Genomic DNA, 21,626 nt, shown 5'->3' with positions numbered 1-21,626 from the left:
AATGAAGTAAATGTTTTCAAGCCATTAAAAGTGAGAAAAGAGTTGGAATTGATAGTACATATTGAAGTAATGTAGTCTCATCTTGGACGAAAATGAGGAAGTGGGAAAGAGAGGGATGTATGTAGTCTCATGTTTGATGGAATTGAGGAAGTTGGTTGGAAGGTTATGAAGAGGTTAACTTGTTTCCTTTGCCCTATTTTATCCAAAGTTTGAAGTTTCTTTGTTGTTGGGTAGATTGTTCACAGAAGAGGGATTTATATTTGTGGTAAAGGTGTTGGGGTTAAACTGTAGGGTTGGATGGTATTTCTCCCAAGTTGGTCTTAGCACTTTGGGAGGATAGTGGAGACGATCTCTATAGTTGTTGAATCAAGCTTGATCTACGGGGGGGATCCTTGCTTTAAAAAATTGTGGCCTTACATGCATGGGTTGTTTGCTTCCTGCTTTGGTTGGTCTTTCTTCATATGGTTGGGCTTGCAAGGGAGAGGGGCTACAATCAATGAAATTGATTACTAGACATGGTTCGCCTTGATTGGTTGGAAAGTGACCCTTGTTAGGTAGGTAATAGATTACTATTAGGGGTGATAGTCCCATAATTCTCAGGTGAACTAGAATTGAAACTCCTCAAAGGCAGATTGGATAAGATTGTACATGGATATTAAGAAATTTTTTGACTATCAAAGGACTCTCTAGGCCTATAGGGAGGTACCTTTGAGGTACCTCACTTGGTATTAGGGCAGTGATTATAGACAAGTAAATTAGCGACAAAAAAAGGAAGTTAATAAGATAACAATAGTTATTTAATTGAACCCATGAGATTGATTTTACCTTGGCTTCTTAGTATACACATTACATTAGATAAAAGGGGAGGTAAGGAAGAGGCCTAATCATTATAGGCCCCTTATCATGCTCAATATAGCCTATATAGTGATGTCAAAAGTGATGACTCTTCACATCACGCACCTCTTGCCAAAGGTTCTACACCCTAACCCTAGTCAACATAGGTTTGCACATGCACAAAGGATACATAGTGCAATGCTAAATCTGTTGTTCACGATAGACCATGCATTAAGCCTTAAAGAAAGATATTGGTTCATCAAGATGGATCTAGATAAAGCTCATGACAAGGTAAGCTAGTCTTTTATTATCAAGGTCTTGGAATGGCTTGGATTTGGTAGGGCATTTTGTAAAATGGTGTGTGCACTGCTCTCTAATGCTTCTCTTATCATGAATGGATACCACTCTGGTTTATTTGAAATGGGAAGGTCCATACGATAAGGTGTCCCTGTCACCCCATTTCTATTTGCATTGATTACTCGACCATTATTGATGCAGATTGACTACAAGGTCCAATGAAGAGCAATGAAAGGCTTGCCTCTACTTGATGGTGGAATGTCTATAGCACAAATGTTTGTTGATGATAACATCAACATTATCCTAGCCAAGGCATTGCTTGTGAGCTTATGGTTGTTTATGGTGAGTTTGGATGCCTATTTGCTTCATTGATCAAGGAAAAGACTTAAGTGCCCTTGCTAGATTGGGGAGATGAGCTTGGTGGTGTATCTTAGTTAGGCTCTAAGGTGATTCAGAAGGGAAATGTTTGCAAATATTTACGAGCTCCACTTGGAGTTGGGGTATCAATGAGGCTAAGATTTGATTGATTATTGTCCAAGTTCACTGAAAATTGAGCAAGAAGGAAGATTTGACACTAGGTTTTGTAGGGTGCTTAATTGTCCTTAAGTTAGTTTTAACCCTTGATGACAATATTTAATTCATCTTTATTTTCCTTTTCTAAGGCTCATTGAGAACAACTTGAGAGACTCTTTAGAGTATACAATTGGTCTTTGGTGGTAAAGAGGGTGTGCGTGTTGACTTGTGAGACCACATAGCTACCCCTAGAGCAAAATGTGGATTAGGACTAGAGGCAGTTCAACAAAAAGAGGCAAGGCTCAGTTTCTAGCTTTTGAAAAGGATCAAAGGAAATGAATCATGTAATGTTATCGTGTAGCTTTGGGTTAAGAATTACAAGCTTTGTGGTATGCTTTAGCAAGGGTGGCTCAATGTAATTTTTAGCAAAAAAAAGAGGGATTGGCCAACTATTGTCCTAGCTAGGATATGTAATCCATTGAGGTGGTTAACAATGGGAAATGGGAAGTTTGCACTTTGACCCAAAGCGGCATTTGATTTTCAGACCTTTGATCATTCATGTAAAAGAAGAGTAGAAGAAGGTGGACTTGAGAAGCTCCCTTGGTACATGCAAAAGGAGGATGAAGAGGATTTGGTATTCCACCCCATTGTTTAAGCTCAATGAGATGTTATGGAGAGTCATGGCGAGGAAGCTATTAACTAAAGACAAGATGAAGTTTACGAATGTGTCTCCCATCTGTATCTTTTGTAGAAGGGAAGAGGAATATGTGAATAACTTAATGCGAATTAGTAGGGAAGTGAAAAAGTGCTAGAGGAAGATTGCCTTGCTACTTGATAAATCTCAAATGCATAAGATTGGATGGAAGCATGCCGTCTTCTAGATAGAGCAAATTTAAATGATGTCTCTTTAGAATCTGGGAAATCATAAGAGGAATCATCATGACCTTTATATGAAATTGTGGAAATTTAATTTTGTTTGGTTGTAAGGACAACATAAGTGTCCTTAATTTTAAAATGAATAAAGTAGACGTTGAACTACTAGTGATTCTAGGCATACTGGGAAAAGATAATGTTACCCTTAAAGGGGTGAGGAAGGTGCTATGTAAGTTGAATGCAACTTGGTAAGAGGTGTAAATATTACATCGATGAATATATCTTAGGACAATGAGATACACATCAAACTTTTAGGTACAATTCACTTTGGGGTACCATTAGCGCAAGAAGCTAGGGTGCCATTAGCACAAAAAGAAAAGCAACTACTAAAGCTATCAACATCATTAAATACATCATGACCAAAGGTGACTTAGTGCGGCTTTCTGAAATCTTTTATGATGACTTTGCCACCTCGATTAACTACCCATTTGGCATTTTGAATTGCCTTATATCTTGGGAATTTTACATAGTCATGCTTTGAGTTGTGGTGGTGTAAGTTCACTTGTGATTCGTAAATTGGTTCCTTTGAATTCTTTTGATTGCTTTAATACTTTACCTTTATCTTTGAGCTACCAACCTGTAAAGTCTCTTTATTCTTTCCTTGATGATTTTCCATTCTATTATCCACTTGAACCCTTTTTCTTCCAACATTGACCATATTTTGATCTCCAGCTTGTATGTCTTTGAACATCCTTGGTGCTGTTCATCAGCTAGTTCCTCTTGTGTTTTGTCATGCCATTCTTGTATGAATACAAGAAAACCTAATTGCTACATTACAATAGTTATGGAGCATTACGACCCTAAAACAACTTATTGCTCAGACTTTACCACCTTGACAAGCTACCGATTTTCATTTTTTCTAATCACCTTTACCTTGGCAATTTCACATGGGTATGCTTTGAGTTGTGTTAATGTAAGTTTATATGTGATTTGGGGTTTGGTTTCTTTGAAATATTTTCTAATTGCTTTTATGATTCAAGCTTGTGTTGTATATCTCCAAACACCAAAGTTGCTTGGTTATATCGTTACTTGGTGTTTTTCCATGATACTATCCAACTAAACCCACCATTTTTTTCCAAAAATGATTTTACTTTAGTCTCTTTTATGTATGACTTTCAACATGCTTGGCAGTCTTCATCACTGTAATTCCTCTTTTATTCTTCATGCCACCCTTCAGGGAGGCCTCCTAAATGTGCATGGAATGCAATCTTCTTTTACATGTAGATTCATTAACTAATGAAAAGATAGTGATTGTCATACCTTGTTTATTTGCCTTCTTCCATTTTTGATTTCCCTTTGTACTTTCTCTTATATCCATCATGGAAAACTTTGACTCTAAGCTTGCGCCATGTAAGAAATTCCACCTTAGCATAGAGAGAGGTAAATTTAAAGTAATTAAAATTGACATAAACTTGAAAATTTTGGAAATTTTCTTCTTTTGTTGAAACTACAAAAATTAGCCAATAGCTTTTATATTGTCAATTAGCCCTAATTAAAAGTCTAGTGGGGTTAGCACTTATAGTAGACAACTCATTACTCAAAATTTGGATAGCTTGTATCCAAATTGATTTGGATTAATGGCGCAATTACTTTTTATTAAGAGAAAAAATATTTCATGAAGGATTAATTTGTGTTTTTCACATTACATTTTGAAATATTTTCATTTGATGTATTCTCATTTTTTGAAAGAAACTTCTCAAACAGAGATGGTTGGGCCCAAATCAACCATGTCGGGGTCAAATTAACATCACAAATAGAGATGGTAGTGCTTGAAGAGGTAAAGGAGAGAGGCTTATCACCTCCATGTTGAGCTTGATCATGAACATAAGACATCACGTAAGAGAAACAAACCTCATCTTATATCTTCTACATTCACAAAAATGTGTTGATCACAAGGACAGAATAATATATATTTGTTGATTGAAAAAAATTATAGCCAGAAGATTATTCACGTAGCTCCATGCCTCCATTTAATATATTCTTGGATAGATTTGTTGGAGATGGATATGTGAAATCTTAGGATATACACAATATTTATATGTAATTAGCAATGTGTATAAGTCAGAAATAGATTTGTTAGAGTGAGAGAATGCCTATTTAGGCTAATACTAGAGCAATGCATGCACAAATTATTTCATAACATGGGGATTATTTTAGAGATCAAGAAATAGAGAGATCGATTAAGGCTCAAAGAAACAATATTAGGGGTATACAAGTAGTGTAGGAAACTTTGAAATATTCAAGATATGAAGTTATGAAGCAATGGCATCATCATGAAGATGATTCACACAGTGAAGTAACCTCTTTGTAACTTATTTCTCTATCCCAAAATGTATTTCTTTAAAGCATTTTATTAAAAAATTAAGCTCTTTGTAACTTGTTTATCTATCCTAAAATGTATTTCTTTAAAGCATTTTATGATAACTGAATATTTTTATTTTGAATATAAAGATGCCATGCAACCCAACAAAGAAGTGGATTTAAGACAAAAGGCATCAATTGCACACATCAAAATGCTTCTCAATAAGGAAGATATCAAATCAATCCTAATGGATTGAAAGTATTAAAAGCTTACAAAATAGGAGACTAAAGTCTTCATGGAGAATTGACTCAACCCATGACATATGTAGGCATTGCTAGATAAGATATATATATCTAATAGAAGATATACATCTTATGATATATCCCTTTAATCAAAGATGAACAAATCTAGACTATGTGGATTGATATTGCCAAATCCATCACCATTATAAATAATGTGAAAGTGGAGGAAGAATTTTTATAGGTTGTCTTAGGAGCTTCATTTCATATCAAATATACCATGGAGAAATAAGAGAGGTGGTCTATAACATATACAATAATATGCTTTATAACTTGGAGGGATTGCAGTTATACTTTGTTCAGTTATTTAAAGTGGCTCTAGATGAATGCAATGGTATCCTTAAATGTTGTGAAGGAGAGAAAGCTAGAAAAGGTCGCGATCGCCTTGATGAATATATGACTTAGTCCAATCATTTCAAAGGAAAATCCAAAATGGTTTAGTGTTCCCTCTATGAAGAATATATTTTCTCTACGGTTTTTTGAGGTTACTAATGTGTTTATATTGGAAGTATGCTTGTGCTGATAGTTTGATTGCATCTAATGAAGATGTTATATGCTTATAATATGTGTGCATTGCAAGTTTTTTCAAGAATTTTGAAACCTTACATAGGGTATTCCATAAGATAAATATACTCCAAATCATTAGTGAGAAAAACAACGGGAGAGTCTTGGAGGTGGAAGGCTCTGGTCAACACAAAGTAGAGGGACATCTAGCTAGTAGTAGGTGACCTCAATAACTTAAAATGCATGTACGATGTCTCAAAAGGGGCTAACTCCTATCCCTACTATGGATTAGTATTTTCCAGATAACAATAATGCCAAGAAGATGGAGTAATACGTATTCAATCCCTGAGGAAATAATGCCAAATAAAGATCGAAGGTTGGAGTAATGATTAAGTGTGGATGATCATGAATAAGCTCATGAATACTACCTAAATATTTAGGACATTTTGTGCCAAAAAATACAATACTATCCCTAGTTGAATGAGATGGCTCAAAAGCTCTACAATATGGTGCTTTACTACCTTGAAATGATGTTAAGAATGGTCTTTTGTAGCAAGTCCTTGGTGCTTTGGTGCAAGATGGGAAGAGGGAGGGATTGATTTTCTTCCATCAAAGTTTGTAAGGAAGCTTGAAGAAGAAGAGTTCTAGAAAATTAGTAGAGGTTTTAGACCAAATTTAGATATTCCATTGTCGAGAGTCCATACCTACACAATGCATATGTAGATAATTGAGAAACTACTTTTCTTGTACATATGTTTTGCTCATAATCTATGACCTAAGTTTGCACAAGTCAAGATAATCACAACACTTGAGAAGACATTGTTAAATATTGGCTTACGTGGTAGAAATATAAATATGGAAAATAATGAGAAAAGGTCTAGAGATGGTCAAGACATGCCTAAGAAGCTTCCCATTGGAGGTGTGAAAGCACGATGATTTTTATTTGTGCTAGCCTAAGATAATCATTCTTGTCGTCAAGGACTACACTTCACTCAAATGATTCAATACAATAGATGGAAGTATATCCATAATGGAATTGAAGCCTGATCATGAAATGCCAATGTCTAAAGTCTTTAGATATAACCTTTAAGCTCTATGACATACATGTATAAAATAGGGATAACTATCAAGTCGTTGAAACAACATTAGACGTGTTTAAAAAGTCAATGGTTAGTACATGGACATAGTAATATATCACCTACTACATATGTTGAATGTTGAAATGCCTAAAATTTTTGGTTGATCTTTGTTGTTTTTGAGGCATGAATGGTCGATTTTTGATGGATTTTGAGTTATGTTTAGTTGTTTTGGAAGTGTTTGAGAGTGTAGAAATATGAGGTTCTGTGATGTTCTGATAGGTTTTGTTGAGGTTTTGATATCTTTTGTTTAGCTTTTATTTTGTTCTGATTTTCTTATGTCTGAAGCATGGATTGATGATTAATGAAGGTTGAGGTATTTTGAAAGCTCATTGAATAGTTTTTGATGGTTTGGAATGGTTTTAGTATGAGTTATGAGGTTTTGATGTTTTCTATTGACCTTCTGTAACCATCTAATGAGCTTCTGTAGAGCTTTTGTTCCTGTTCATGTTCTGTTCAATATGCTTTTGTAAGTGTTCTGTGGAATGTATATGTGACTTTGAGAAAGTTTTCTAGCTTTGGAAAGAGGTGAATGTAAGTTCAAAAGAGCTCAAAGAAGTGAAAGAAGTAGCTACTAAAGACTTAAGAGAAGATTGCAGTGAAGTGACAGTAGTGAGCTATGAAGAGTCACTGTAGTGGCTCTGGTAACCTTTCATATCAGACACACCTCTTGGAAGGGACATCTACAACCTAAGAAGGAGTATTATGAGTGATTATAGAGTATTGTAGTGAGGATATGATGTACTATTGATTGAGAGAGAAAGAGAGAGTCAGAGATAGCCAATTCTATCAAAACAATGTATCCTTCTATGAGAGATTGAGAGAAAGAAGTATGAAGACAATGAAGATGAATACTATGTGATTATTTCCATTCAAAAGTGGTGTATTCTTTTGTGTTCTTATTAGTTTTGATGGATTCTATGAAGATGTTGAAGATTATGGTTGATTCTATCAAATCCGTGGGAGATATCTACTATGATGCTGCATGAAGATTTGTTCTTTTTTTTATTGTGGTTCTCTAAATAATGAAACAAAATCTTGTTGATGTTATAAGATGTATTTTCTTGCAGTAGAAACCCTTTTTCCTTGGTGTCTCTCTTGGGGCTTCATGTTTTTGGTGCGCAGTCAGGGAAAATTGCCATCAACAAGCATCAGAAGAGGCTGAAAATGGAGGAAATGGCATTGCCAAGAAGAGAAGAATTCAATGGATGTATGCAATGTTCCTTCTTCCACTGAAGAGTTGGATATTTTCATTACCAAAGCCACTTTCTAAAAGAAGTTTATCCCACAATGGCGAAAACATATTACCATCATGATGCAAGCTCTATGTGGTGGACTATTTTCTATTTCAATTGAAGCAAGAGAGACATGCATCTTGGTGGCAAATTGTTTGGGAATAAAGTGAAGTGCAAAAACATAGAGAATGACCATACATGGAAGATTTGACATTCATTTAGAAGTTTCCAGACATCATCAAGTGGGAGATATTTAAGAAGCTTCAGGAGTTGTGGCCAGTGGAGGTTCATGAAAACAAGAACGAAAAGAGTTGGAATTTATTCATGGATGCTCAACAATAGGACACGTGGGATGCCTGGTGTACTGACAATCTTCTGTTTTTCCAATTGGCAATCCACTGGAAGTTGGTAGACAGAGTGTTCTTTACAACATACATTGTTAAAACCATCAAAAGTTGGCATGATTATGATGATGGCACAACAAAGATCCTTAGAAGAATGAGTTTTGATACTTTCAGAATGGAATATCTCCCCCTCTGTAGTGGTTTGAAAGCTGAATTCAGAGACATAGAGAAGAAGGAAGTAGAAGAGATGTTGGCCAGAGAGTCCTCCAGAGACTAAAGCCCCTCTGATTCTGTTATGTTGAGTATAGATAAACTGGTTAGACCTAACCCTCTGATGAATGATACAATCAAGAGGGGCAAGCACTAGAACGAGTCCAGAGGTATGTGAGAAGAGAGAAGGCAAAAATCAAGGCCGAAAAAGAGCTTGCAACAGAAGCCTCCTTTGATGCCCTAAAAGCACTCTTTAAAGAAGTCTCCATAGCGACTCAAGGTCCCCTTCCTAGTCAGATTCATCCTGGAAATATTGATGAGGACGAGCCATCAAATGTAGTCCTATTGCCATTTTTAAGGGAGAGTACAATTAAGACCCCGATCTTCATGTAGCAGAGTTTATGGTAGCATGTGTGGCTAACAATGCCAGAACCCCCGAGCATTGGTTAGCAATATTCCCTGCCACTTTCAAGGGTGCGGCATTTCAATGGTATGCGAGACAAGCAACATGAACTTTTGGCACATGGGACGACCTGAAGTTGGCATTCCTCACTAAATTCAGGCGTGAAGGTTTTGAAGAGTGGATGCAAGAGGAGTTCATGAACCTAAGTCAGTCCTCTGGAGAAAGAGTAGAAGCTTATGTCTCACAAATGGAATCCATCCTGAAGAGATGGACCAATCATCATTTGGATGAAGGCATCCAAAAAGGAGTGTTCCTCAAAGGCCTACAACCAGAAGTTTGCGAATTCGTGGAATTGAGAAGACCAATCATCATTTGGATGAAGGCATTCAAAAAGGAGTGTTTCTCAAAGGCCTACAACCAGAAGTTTGCAAATTTGTGGAATTGAGAAGACCAACCAATCTGCAAGTTGCAGCAGAAGGTGTAGGACTATATGACGAAGTTGAAGCAAGGTTATAAATGACCTCAGGAAGAGGAGTTTTACCTCCTCCCATGCCAGGAATGGTATACCCATCAAACGCAGTTCCAAGGATAGTTCCCTACCCCTCCCCCCAGATGCAAATAGTGCCGTAATTAATATTATTCTGATTCTGCTTAGATGATTTCTACGACTTTGAACTCTTTTGCCACCTTCTTATTTGGCCTTTCATATGGCATTGAATCTTACAATGTGGGTTTCTACACAGCCACTTAATTTTCTTCAGTTGGTTAGCTTATTGCTATAAGAAGAACAAACAAGGAAGAACAGTGGGGTGGATGTTGTAGCTTTTGAACAAGCTTTTGTGGCAAGATAGAAGGGGAAGGGCAATCGGTCCAAGAATGCTTCACAGATTTCTGGAAGTTCTAGAACTTCACAAAACAACAAGAAGCAAGGGGACACACAAGCCAAGAAGGGCAAGTGCCATTACTGTAAAAAGCCAGGTCATTATATCACAGAATGTAATAAAGGCATTGCCAAGGAGAAAGAGTCTCGGTTCTACTGTTGTTGCTAGAGAGAATGACAATGTCTCAAATGATGGTTCAACCACAACATTAGTGGTCTCAAACAGTTCCTCCAATGACAACTCACACCAATGGAATCCTACCCATTGGAATCAACAACCCCAAGTCTCAATAGGAGCTCTGAATTAAAACCAGAATAGAGGACCTCTTGGATCAACCCAACCTGTGTGTGCAGTAATTATAGAAGCTTCCCAAAACCCTACTACAAGTACTCTAGGAAGTGAAAATTTGAAGGATTATCTATCCAATTCAGTGGCAAGTATCAAGAATGAGCTTATGGATGCGATTACAAAGACGAAAGTGATAATGCAGATGAGGATTATGAAAGTGAGCTAGAAGGATCTATCCTACTCACAGAAGTCCAAGATGAGGAAGTTCTCGATGTTCCTGAAGCCTTAGAAGCAGAAGATCCCTTTTTGTTTGATAGAATGATTGCGGTACCCTTTGAAGATTGATCCATGAATCATGTCATACGGAAAGCCTTTATAAGAAATGGATTAAGAAGAATAAGCCTTCCTTCAACAGTGGCTCTTGTTGTCCAAAGTTACCCTTCCTTAAAGAAGATGATGATGATGCACCTTGCCAACAACCCCTAGTGTCCTGCATAGCTTAAATGGAATGCATGAAGTTCTTGCTATGTGACATTCTTGGATGCATCTTCAGAAGACAAATTCTCGAATCAAGATGTAACTCATCTCCAACCCAAACTCAAAACCTTAATGATACCCTTTCACCCTCCCAAAGAGCAAGTTCAACCTTCATTAAAAGACAATAGTAGTTCCAGTGTATCATTAGAAGATGAGCCACTCCCTTGAAGGAGTCAGATCTTTATCCAGAAGTAGTCCATGGGACACTTATCTGTGAAGTGGAAGGTAAAAGGCAATTGAAGTTCCTGTATGATGCTGACGGTATTAAATGTCATCTTAAAGTGGGTCTCAATCTTCCAAAAGAAGAACTAGTGGTCCTGCGAGACCTACTAAAGGAGAACTTAGACGTGTTTGCATGGTTGTATAAAGATCTAAAGGGGATTGATCCCATAGTATACCAACACCACATTGATCTAGAGCATGCTGTCAAACCTGTGAGGCAAAGACAGAGGCGTATGAATCCCAATTATTCTACTCTAGTGAAGGCTGAATTATTGAAGCTCCTTGAAACTGAGTTCATTTATCCCGTGGCTAACAGTGAATGGGTTTCGCCCATTGTGCTCGTACCTAGAAGAACGGGAAACGTTGAATACGTGTGGACTTTCGAAAGTTGAACTCCAAGACAAAGAAGGATCATTTCCCTATCCCTTTCATAGACCAACTATTGGACACAGTGGTAGGCCATGAGCTCTATTCCCTCTTGGATGGATTCAATGGATACAACCAAGTCCAAATCGCAAAAGATAATCAATCCAAAACAACCTTCCCAACAGAATGGGGAACCTATGCTTACAGTGTGATGTTGTTTGGGCTCTATAATGCTCCTGCTACCTTCCAACGAGTGATGATGACTGGCTTCTAGAACCATCTGCATGATTTCATTGAGGTGTATCTTGATGATTTCTGTGTCTATAGCCTAATCTGTGAGCATCGAGGACACCTAAAGCAATGTTTGATAGATGCTGAGAGTATGGGATTTCTCCCAACCCTGACAAATGTGTTTTTGGTGTCTCATTAGGAGTTCTTATGGGCCACATTGTCTCTATGCAAGGCAACATTAAAATCAAAAAATAGGGGTGGGAGGTAGTATTCTTGCGGTAAAGGATCCTAAGTAGTACCCTAAGTAATCTAGGATAGTTATAAGTAGTGATAAAGGTGGGATCTGGGCAAGAAGTGAACTCATTAAAAAAATGGGCAATCGGGTCCCGTAAGTCATTCTCGAAGAAGATCAAGGCGTCCTCTGACTTGGTGGCATTTACATTGTATATTTTCAGGAAATCATATCTATCGTGAATGTTAGGGTTGAAGTCCACTCCTACCCTTCTCGAATATGGCATGTATGTGGGGTTGTTTCTCTCGAAGGGTAGTGTGTTGCAAAATGACATCCATGTGTCCATGTTGATGTCCTAGATTCTCCTCCTCCACTTTGGTTGGGACTCGTAGGCTTTCATTGTCGTGGGCACCTCCATGACTTTGTTTTCCTAGTAATTAGGTGCTTCCATTCCCCAGTACATTGGATTCTTCTCCCTCTCTTGGTTCCACCTATCACTGAGCCTTCCTCCTACACTTATCACCTCCTCCACCACTTTGGTTGATAGTACTCTGCATAGTGCAGAGGGGAATTTGAAAGTGAAGTTGAAGGGTTGGCGGCCATTCTCTTTCTACTCCCACACTATGAGCTTTGCATTCCAATTCATTGGAAAACAATTTTCTCGTGGTGGAATGAGCGCTTTCCTGGCTACTATTGGTTGGGATTTTAATCTTCTCCTTTCTTGCTCCAACATCCTCATTCTCTTCTTCTTGATTTTTGCTTTTCTCTTGGTAGTGGTGTCCACCTCTTGCTATGTTTCTAGTCGTGGAGAGGGAGGTTGCAGGACTAGCTCCTCATTTGGCTATCCCATTTCAAATTCTAGCCTTGCTTCTAGAAGTGGCCTCTGCATTTCATCTTCTCTGTTGGGATTTTGTGGTTCTCCTTCCTTGAAGCCTAGCAGGTCCATATCTTGGACCGTTAGCCCTGCCCTTAGCAAATAAATCTTTGATCTTGTTGGCTTAGGCTAGTCCCTTCTCCTTGCGATTGAGCACACAACCCATGCCTTATGGCTCTACGGCGGGCGATCTCCAGCTTTTTATTAAGTGTCTCAACGGCCTTTTCCTCTTTTGATTGTGTAACATCCAAGATAGTGCTGAAGAGGAAAGCATGTTGTTGGGCTTCCAATCTTGTTTATGCGGCCTCTACCTTGCTTTTTGCTAACACTCTATTCCCTTCTGCAAGGGCTAAGCAGCTCACTAGGTCTTTTATTCTCCTTTCACTCTTTGTCACCCATTCTTTGGCTCTCTATTTCATTTCCTCTAAGCTTTCATTCTGTCTTTGAGCTGAGGCCACTATTGTTGGTTCTTACTCTCTCCACTTTCAATTATTTTCTCCTTCTTCTTCTCGAAGCATTCGATCTCTCTCTCTAATCTCCCTTGCTCTTCCATCTCCATCAATAGCCTACTTGTCATTTCATCTATTTGTCTTTGATGTTATTGTCCTTCTTGAGCTTTCTCTTCTTCTTCTGTTGTGAGCTGATCCATGGCTTCTTGGATTCTGTCCATCCGTCATCAACTCTTCATTTTGCACAATGAGGAGTTTGTACTGTCTTTGTAGGTCAATCAGTTCCTGATGCTCTTTCTCAAGCCTTTCTCAACACTTATCTTCTTCTCCTTCTTTCACCTCAAGCTCTACCTTCAACTCACTTATCTCTTTTTGATAGCCCACTACTTGGTGAGTTCTCTCGAGTCGGTAGGCTACTAGTGTCTCGTTCTCAGCCTTCAACTCTGTTAACCCCAACACAAAGAAAGCAAAAGGAAATAAAAAAGACGCAGGGCAAAGGCGGAAAAAAGATAGCCTGACTGAAGAAAGAATAGGAGAAAAGGCCAAAAGCGCAAGGGCAACCTTAAAAGTCCAAGGCAAATGCAAAAGGGGAAAGGTGCATTTTAAAATAAAAAGGTGTACCCTGAAATCTTGTAAAAGAGCGCCGGGCTCTCACCCGTGCAATTTGTAAATGTAGACGGGCGGTGGAAAGGAAGCTAGAAAGATAGAAGGACAATGGAAAAAAGGGCCTAGGCTATGGCCGGCCATGCAAAAAAGGGGAAAAGGGGATGACCACCCAAAAGGGATTTAGGGTTTTGTATATAAAGTGGAAAAGTGAATGAGAAGCTCATTCTTGTGTGTGGCCAAAAGTAGCTCTCCTCTTCTTCTTCTTCTTCTTCTTCTTCTTGCTTGCTTGAGCTTGTGCTTGAGAGAGGGAGTGTGAGAGTGTGAGGGTGAGGGACTGGGGAGGAGAAGCTCTCCATCTTCTCCTCTCTTCTCCTCTCCTCTTCTCTTCTCTTGTCTTGCTCGCGGCAATGGAGCTTGAAGCGTGGAGCTTGGGGATGGAGCTTGCTTGAAGCTTGCACTTGGATCGTGGAGCTACCGGAGTGCGCGAGAGAGGAGGTAACTCAATCGGCATGGAGGTAAGCTCACTACAGCCGTAGATATGGATGGCGCGTCGGCTATGTGAGAGGTAGCCATTAGTGCTCGGCTTGGAACGCTTGAACAATAAGCGGTCTGTGGGTCTTGGCGGTTGAGCGAAAGCTCCCACAAACTCGGCTATTGATGTATTCTTATCCTCCTTTGCTTTCTCTAGCTATGAGAGAAGCTCTTTGATGTATTCATCATAGCCTATGGAAGGTAGCACGATGGTGAGGATGGAAGTGGTAGAGGCCTCTATATTTTTCCCTTTGGGATCTTGTCATCTGGGGTGTCTCCTGTGCCCTATCCACCAGGAACTGTACCCAAGCCATGAGATTGTTGGCATCTACCTTGGGTAGTTGTGGTAGGTGGTGTAGTTGGCACGAGAGTGGGTGAGATTGGTTGAAGCGAGCCCTTGCCCTTGCCTTCTGACTGGGGGTGGTATGATGCTTGGCACTTGGGCACTAGTTCTTGAGCCTTCTTCTCTAAAATAGATCATGGCAGCCAACTCCTCCTCCTTGGAATGTTGCTCTGCCAACATGCGGATGGCCGTAGCCATGTCCTTTTCTTCAGTCTTCTTCAACTCTTTTTGCACCTTCAGCAAGTCAGCTTGTTCTTTCTTCTTTCTCTCTTCTTCAGCCTTATTTTGGGGAGTCTTCTTCTTATGCTTCTTAGGCCCTCCTTAGCTAGACTGTGTCTCCTGCTCTCCTTCCTCACTCACAATTCAATTGCTAGTTTGTTCCTGCTCATGGAAAGGTGACCTGTTGGGTGCTCATTGGGTGTCCCTCCAACTTGTTCTTCGCCTTGCACCTTTCCTACTGCCTCCTGGATGATGGCTGACAATACCCCACCAAATCCTATGGTTGAGGCCTTGGAGGATGACTTCTTTCTTGCCTTGGAGGCTGGGACTCTCCACCTACTAATCTTCCACTTGTGGCTAGTACTTTTGCTAAGGTTTTGACAATTTTTCACATGAAGCCATTCAAGTTCACTTTGTCTAGGGATTTGGCTGCAATGCTTTCTAGTATCGGCATATTGATTTTGCTCATTAGTGATTTGACTGGAGAACAAGGCATGCACCATCTTCCCTTGCAAGTGGACTTCCAGATTTGGGATATTGACGAGGTTGATGATGTCATTGGTATGGACCAAAATCTTGTCCATTTCCAGCATATACACATCCCTTTTGGGTCGTCTCTTGACTTTGTTAACTAGGCCCAATGCTCTCTCTACCAACTCCAGCTCAACCTCCACGTGACCGATTTTCTCTCCTTGATGCACAGTTACATTACTGCGGTTCCTATTAAGGGTTCAAATGAATTCCGTGCAATTGTCGTAGTCCACTGCTTGCCCGACTTTCTCCACATACTTCTGCAAATTGGATTGTTCCACAATCTATTTCACGGCTTGTTCTTCCATGGCTACATCTTCCAAGTTCATGACATGCCTAAACTTGAACTGGTTGAAGGCCCTTCTTTCTACTGATAGGCCGTACTTTGCGTGTTCCTCTTTCCAAGAATGAAAGTTTGTTGCTTTTCCTCTAACCTACCATTGTGGGTCCTTGTCATAATACCATAGCTCACCATTAGTTTTCTTAAGATAATTCATTGTAGGAAGATGAGTAGAGAATGATTGTGTGCTTATAGAAAAATAAAATTCTTAAGTACAGAAAGATAAAATTTCTTCAAGCAATCCGCATAATCCATGGAAATTTTCCTTGAAGTATGTTTTTCCAAATTTCCTTAAAAGTATGTTTTTCCACCTTACCCCCTGGAAATGAGAAGAATCTTTCCTAGAATTAGAGGTTGAAGGGCTAAAGGCAGTCAGTGCACATTCATGATGCTTTACGTTTGCATAAGCCAAGTGTAGGATTGCAGGTTGTATTCCAAGTAGGCATGGCAGTCCATGTCAAAAGGTCGAATGTCAACGTGTGTTATGTATGTCAAGACATTTGTTAGAAAGTCACTAGAGGTGATCCGACTAGCAATATGTAGTTTCTCCTCAGTTAGGATGCGGTCTAGGTAGGGATGGGTGAGTTTGTGAGATCATCTAAAGTCCGATTGTGAGTGATGGCTAAGACTTTGAATGAGGTAGGAGCCGTGTAAGTTGGATCATCCTTTGAGGTTTTGATTGCACATCTTTGCTCGCCATTGGTCATAATGCAATAGCCCTCTTGTTCCCATTGGAGTTGGAGAGCATACCATTTACACAAGAATGTAGACTCAGTGTTGATTAGGGCTTTTAACGCTTCAAATTTTTGGGTCGTGGCAATGATCGTGTGTATGGCATAAGATGTGACGAGTCATCATTTGCATGCTTACTTGTGAGAGATTTTATTCTCGATTGACTCTTTAGCTACCGTGGAAGCCTTAACGAATATGAATGCAGATTCCTCCCAGGAGCAAGGTAGCATATGCACTTTAGCTGTGCTAAAGGCTCTTTTAAAAGACCTAAGTCTAATCAAGCATAGCTTTTAGCAAGCATGGCAAATGTAGCATCTAAGTGTCGAATGCAAGTGATCAAGTCATTCCCCGTATTCTCAGTTAAGTCTGAGGCTAAGGTAAGGATAGATCGCCCCTCGTGTAAGAGGGTTTAAGGCCTGCAGGAGGTGGACTAGATAGCTCAACAGAGCTGATGTTTGTGGCTTCTGTGGATTCGAAGGGGTCGATTTAGATTCTTGTGTGATAGATGTGATTTGCGATTTTGTTGTTGTGCTGCTAGATGCTCATGAGGCTCTTGGAATGCTAGCAGTGTCAGGTTGAGGCAATTTGGAGGTAGCAAGCTACATGTTCAGTTGATAGACTTATTAAGGCTCTGTAGGCTTAGTGGGTTTGGGCTCTATGGGCTTTGTAGCTTGAGTTTTTTGAGGCTTCAGCTCCTTAATTGTTGTGATGTCCTGTTTAGACAAGTTTGAGGGTTATGCTTGAGTAGTGCCCTTGGTAGTCTTGACTTTGGGCACCCATATTATCGACCTCATAATATCCTTGTGCTTACAATAGGGTTTTGGAAACCCGTTGCGGCTTGATCATGTGTCAATGCCTATAGTACATTTTTTGCCTCCTAGGTCTTGAGTACGAGTTTCTAGCATTGTGAGATCATGTTTGCTTACTTCTAGGTGGCGATCCTCGGTGTTTAGGTACCCATTTGAATTTGGGCTCATTGGCTTTGGTTGCACTCTTGGTTGTGTGCTGGCATTGAGGCTTGGTGGGTCCTGACAAGTCATGACCCCCCTCTGGCTTTGTGGGCTTTGGTATGGCTATGTTGCATTTGCTGAAAGCTATTACTTTGCATACATTGCCGATGGCAAGGTGAATGTGCTATGACTCGTAATCAACATTACAATGTGTTTGCTTCATTCCTTTTACTAGCATCCTTTGTGTTTGGAAACACATAAAAGACCATGGGTATGCTCTCAGACTTGATAGAGACTACGACTTTGCACTGTCCCAAAAAGCATATGATTGACCTCCAAATGGGTTGAGTTATAGTGTTCATGGGTTGTAGTTGCGGTTAACCAATTATACTCCAATGATCGTGAGTTAAGTTATTAAAATCAGCTCCCTCGTCAATTAAGGCATCGAAGGCATGTGTTTGTTGGGCAGTGACCATTATGCGTAGGTAAGTAGGTGCTATTGCTTCCTCATCTTCATCCTTAGTCTCTGTGATTGTGGCAACTCATACATTCACAAGGGACTCTAGCATCGAAGGCTCATGCGATGGATGAGTCGGAGGGTAGTACTTCTTTATGCGACTACCATTGAAGAAGTATATGCCCTCTCTATCTAGAGTCTTTTGAGCTCTACATTGCTGGTTCGGCTAATGGTGCAGACTTTGAAATGCTCTAATCCCCTAAATTTCATCTTCTGTTTATGGCCTTTCACTGAGTATAACAACACTAGGTCATCCTGGTCGAAGTCTTGCTACTTGATGTGCTTGTCAAACCAGCTCTTATGTCGTGCATTTTCACAAATCAAGGCATGGGTGGCTAGAAGTCAAGTCTCTGATAGGCATTCTATCTCAGCTAGGCGTTCCGTCCATGCCTTCTTTCCACCCCATCTCTATTGGATGGCCACTCTTAGGGTAGGGACAAAGAATTCTACTAGTAGAATGGCTTCAGTTTTGTAGTAGGTCACCTTAAAGAGGGAGTCTACCTCACAGCCATTCTTTAGATTGTTCGATAGGCCCATAAAGTTGCCATCAGCTTGTTGTCCTAGTTATTGTTGTGAGAAGCAAAGACTACCTTGGTTAGGACATTCACTAAGATCTTATTTGTGGATTCATCTTGGCCATTAGCTTAAGGGTAGTAGGGTGAAGATTTCCTATGGACGATCAAGAAGATAGACAGGAGGTGGGCAATCACTTCATTGATCAAGTGCGTGCTTCAATCACTGACTAGTTCTATGGGGCAGCCGAATCATGAGATTACTTGCTTCCAAAGGAGCTTGGCTGTGGTCCTAGCATTGTTTTTCCTAGTGGCTCGTGCTTCTACCCACTTTGTGAGGTAGTCTACTTGGCCTATGAGTTCTGTGCTGCAGGACTAATTGGCCCAATGAAGTCAATCCCCATTTTTTGAATGGCTGTCTTGCGATGATTGGGGTGAGCTCCATCTTGTCCTTGCGAATAAGGACCTTGGTCCATTGGCACTCATCACAGTGCTTTACGAATCGTGCTGCATCATGGAAAAGCATAGGCCACCACAGTTGAGGCTGTAGCACTTTGGATGCTGTCATGTCTCCAATCTGAAGTGTCCTTCTGCAATTTTGCTGTGTGCCTCTACAAGTACGCCATGCATCTCATGTTCTCAAATACATCATCGTAGTAAGCCATCTTGTCCTAATCTATAGAGTTGAACGACTATCAACTGAGAGGGTTGTATCTTGAGGATAAGTCGCCTAAGTTAGGCCTTCTCGTTAGGTCTTTCGGGTAGTTCGTGCTCTAGTACTAGGACTATGTCATCCACCAAGTATGGCATCAAGTTGGCTCTAAACAAGTCATTTTTTCCAAACAGGTTGAGAAGATGCGCATCTGGTTAGTCGTCTACTATATCCTATCTAGCGGCTTTTCCTGTGGGTATGCAGGACATGTGATTAGCCATATAGTGCTGCTTCCCTTTGCATACAACCATAGAGAAGTCAAATTCTAAAAGTACAAGTAGCCATCTAGCAATGTGTCATATAGCATAAGGTTTATTCACAAGATAAAGCAAGGCTTGATGGTTAACAAAGAAGGTGAAAGGAGTAGCTAGAAGATAATGTCGAAATTTCTTTACGGCAAACACCATGGCCAGACCCTCTCTCTTAGTCAATGACAATTTGGCCATTTCTTTATGGCAAACACCATTTCTTTAGGACGATTACAATGGGCGAAACCCAATTTGCGTACTCTATTTCATAGATGAATCCTGCTCTTAACAACTTGTCTATCTCCTCCTTGACTACATGAGCATGCTTGGGATTCATAGGGTATGGTCACTACTTGACTGACATTGCGTTTGGTGTCACGAGAATGTTATCAGTTACTACACTCGGATCTACTCCTTTCAGCTCGTCGAGGGACTAAGTGAATACGTCTATGTACTCTCATAGTAGCAGTGCAATGGGATTTGCTTCTTCTTACTCGGTCAGGTAGTCAGCTATGAAGACAAGTCGGGGCTTCGGGTCTATTTTCTTTCTATTTGTGAGGTTGAGATTGTGAATGAGTCTTTTGAGGAATGATTAAGAGTACATTAGAAGGTTTTTGATGGTTTGAAGTAGTTTTGGTTTGAGACGTATGGTTTTTATGCCTTCTGTAGACCTTCTATAGTGTTCTGTAGAGCTTCTATATTTAGTTTGTAAGCCTCTGTTTGCTTCTACATGTGTTTTGATGGATGTATGTTTAGCTTGAGGAATGTTTTCTAATCTTGGAAGAGGAATAATAAAATTTTGAAATAGCTTGAAGAAGCAGCTAAAGAAGATGGAAGTGATAGTGACATCGATGAGCTTCCAAGGGACACTATAGTGGCTTTGGTGACTCTTCATATCATGCATACTTCTTGGGAGAGGTATTCACAACTAAGAGAGGATTATTAAGATTAATTCTTTTTTATTCCAATGTACTATTGAGAGACAGCATGTGTGAGAGAGATAGTGTATGAGAGTAGCCAATTTTCTGTAAGAAACATTGTATCTACTTAAGAGAAAGACTATGAAAACTATGAAGATGATGAAAGATGAATACTATGAGATGAATTCCATTCAAAGTTAAATTTTCTTTTGTGTTATTTTGGTTTTTTGATTGTTTATATAAAAAATATGTTGAAGAATTGTTGTGATAAATTTGTGGGAGATTTGCTATATGATGTGTGTGAAGATTTGTGAAGACTGGTGTTCATTTTCTTTTGGTTGATTAAAGTATGAGAAACATGCTTCCTGGTATGACTATATAGATTTTCTTGCAATAGATTCCCTATTTTTTTGGTGTTTCTCTTAGGGCTCCATAGTGAGAAGGCTAGAAAATCATTTGCCAATTCTATATATGTACAAAAGCCAGATTCAAATTTAATGAGTTGATCTCTCTCATGATCAATATGTAGGGTGAATCATTTGAAAGAAGTGATAAATAGGTCTAAGCATTTTATTCAAGTTCAGGAGGAAGGGGATGTGGTGAATCCTCTTTGAGAGACCATGGTATGGAACGTAGTGGTGACAACTAGCAAAATACATTAAATCAATAGTTTCGTGAAATGCAGATTTCAGGAGGCCATGGAAACTTTAGAGGCAGGAGGAGCTCTAGAGGAAGAGATGGATGGTAGAACAGAGATCTCAACAATTTTGGTATTGTTTATCATTATTGTAGCAAAACACGTCATATTGCAGCTCATTCTTATGCTAAGAAGGATGATATCCGCAATGGTAAATTGTAGCAAATAAATTATGCATTATCTTCACAACAGAATGAAGACAAAATTGAGTGTTTGTTTATTATGTAGCAATGATGAATGCTATTACAGAAAAAGGCAACACACTTTGATATATCGTATGTCGATTTAGGTACGTTTAATCATATGATCGATTATGCTAAATGGTTTGGTGAGATGCAAGATTTACAAAATCCAGGTTATGTGTAGACAGGTGATGATTCATGTCACCCAAATTTACACATTGGAAAGGTTCCTTTATTTGTGCAAATAGATGTTTGGGGACCTATACATAACATATCTCTTGGTAGCAACAAATATTTTGTTACATTTATTGATGATTGCTGAAGAAAGTTGTGGGTATATTTCATGAAGGAAAGAGTAATGTATTTGAGCACTTCAAAACTTTCAAGGCTACTATTGAAATAGAAATATTCTTAAAAGTTAAGTGCTTGAGATCAGATGGAGGGAGAGAGTACCTCTCTAATGAGTTTAGTGACTTCTTAAGGTCTCATGGGATAA

This window comes from Lygodium microphyllum, chromosome 16, assembly GCF_053477565.2.
Source record: "Lygodium microphyllum isolate KBCC chromosome 16, Lygodium_microphyllum_v1.1.10, whole genome shotgun sequence".
In the NCBI taxonomy this organism is placed as follows: Eukaryota; Viridiplantae; Streptophyta; class Polypodiopsida; order Schizaeales; family Lygodiaceae; genus Lygodium; species Lygodium microphyllum.
Note: the sequence above shows the minus strand (reverse complement) of the source record.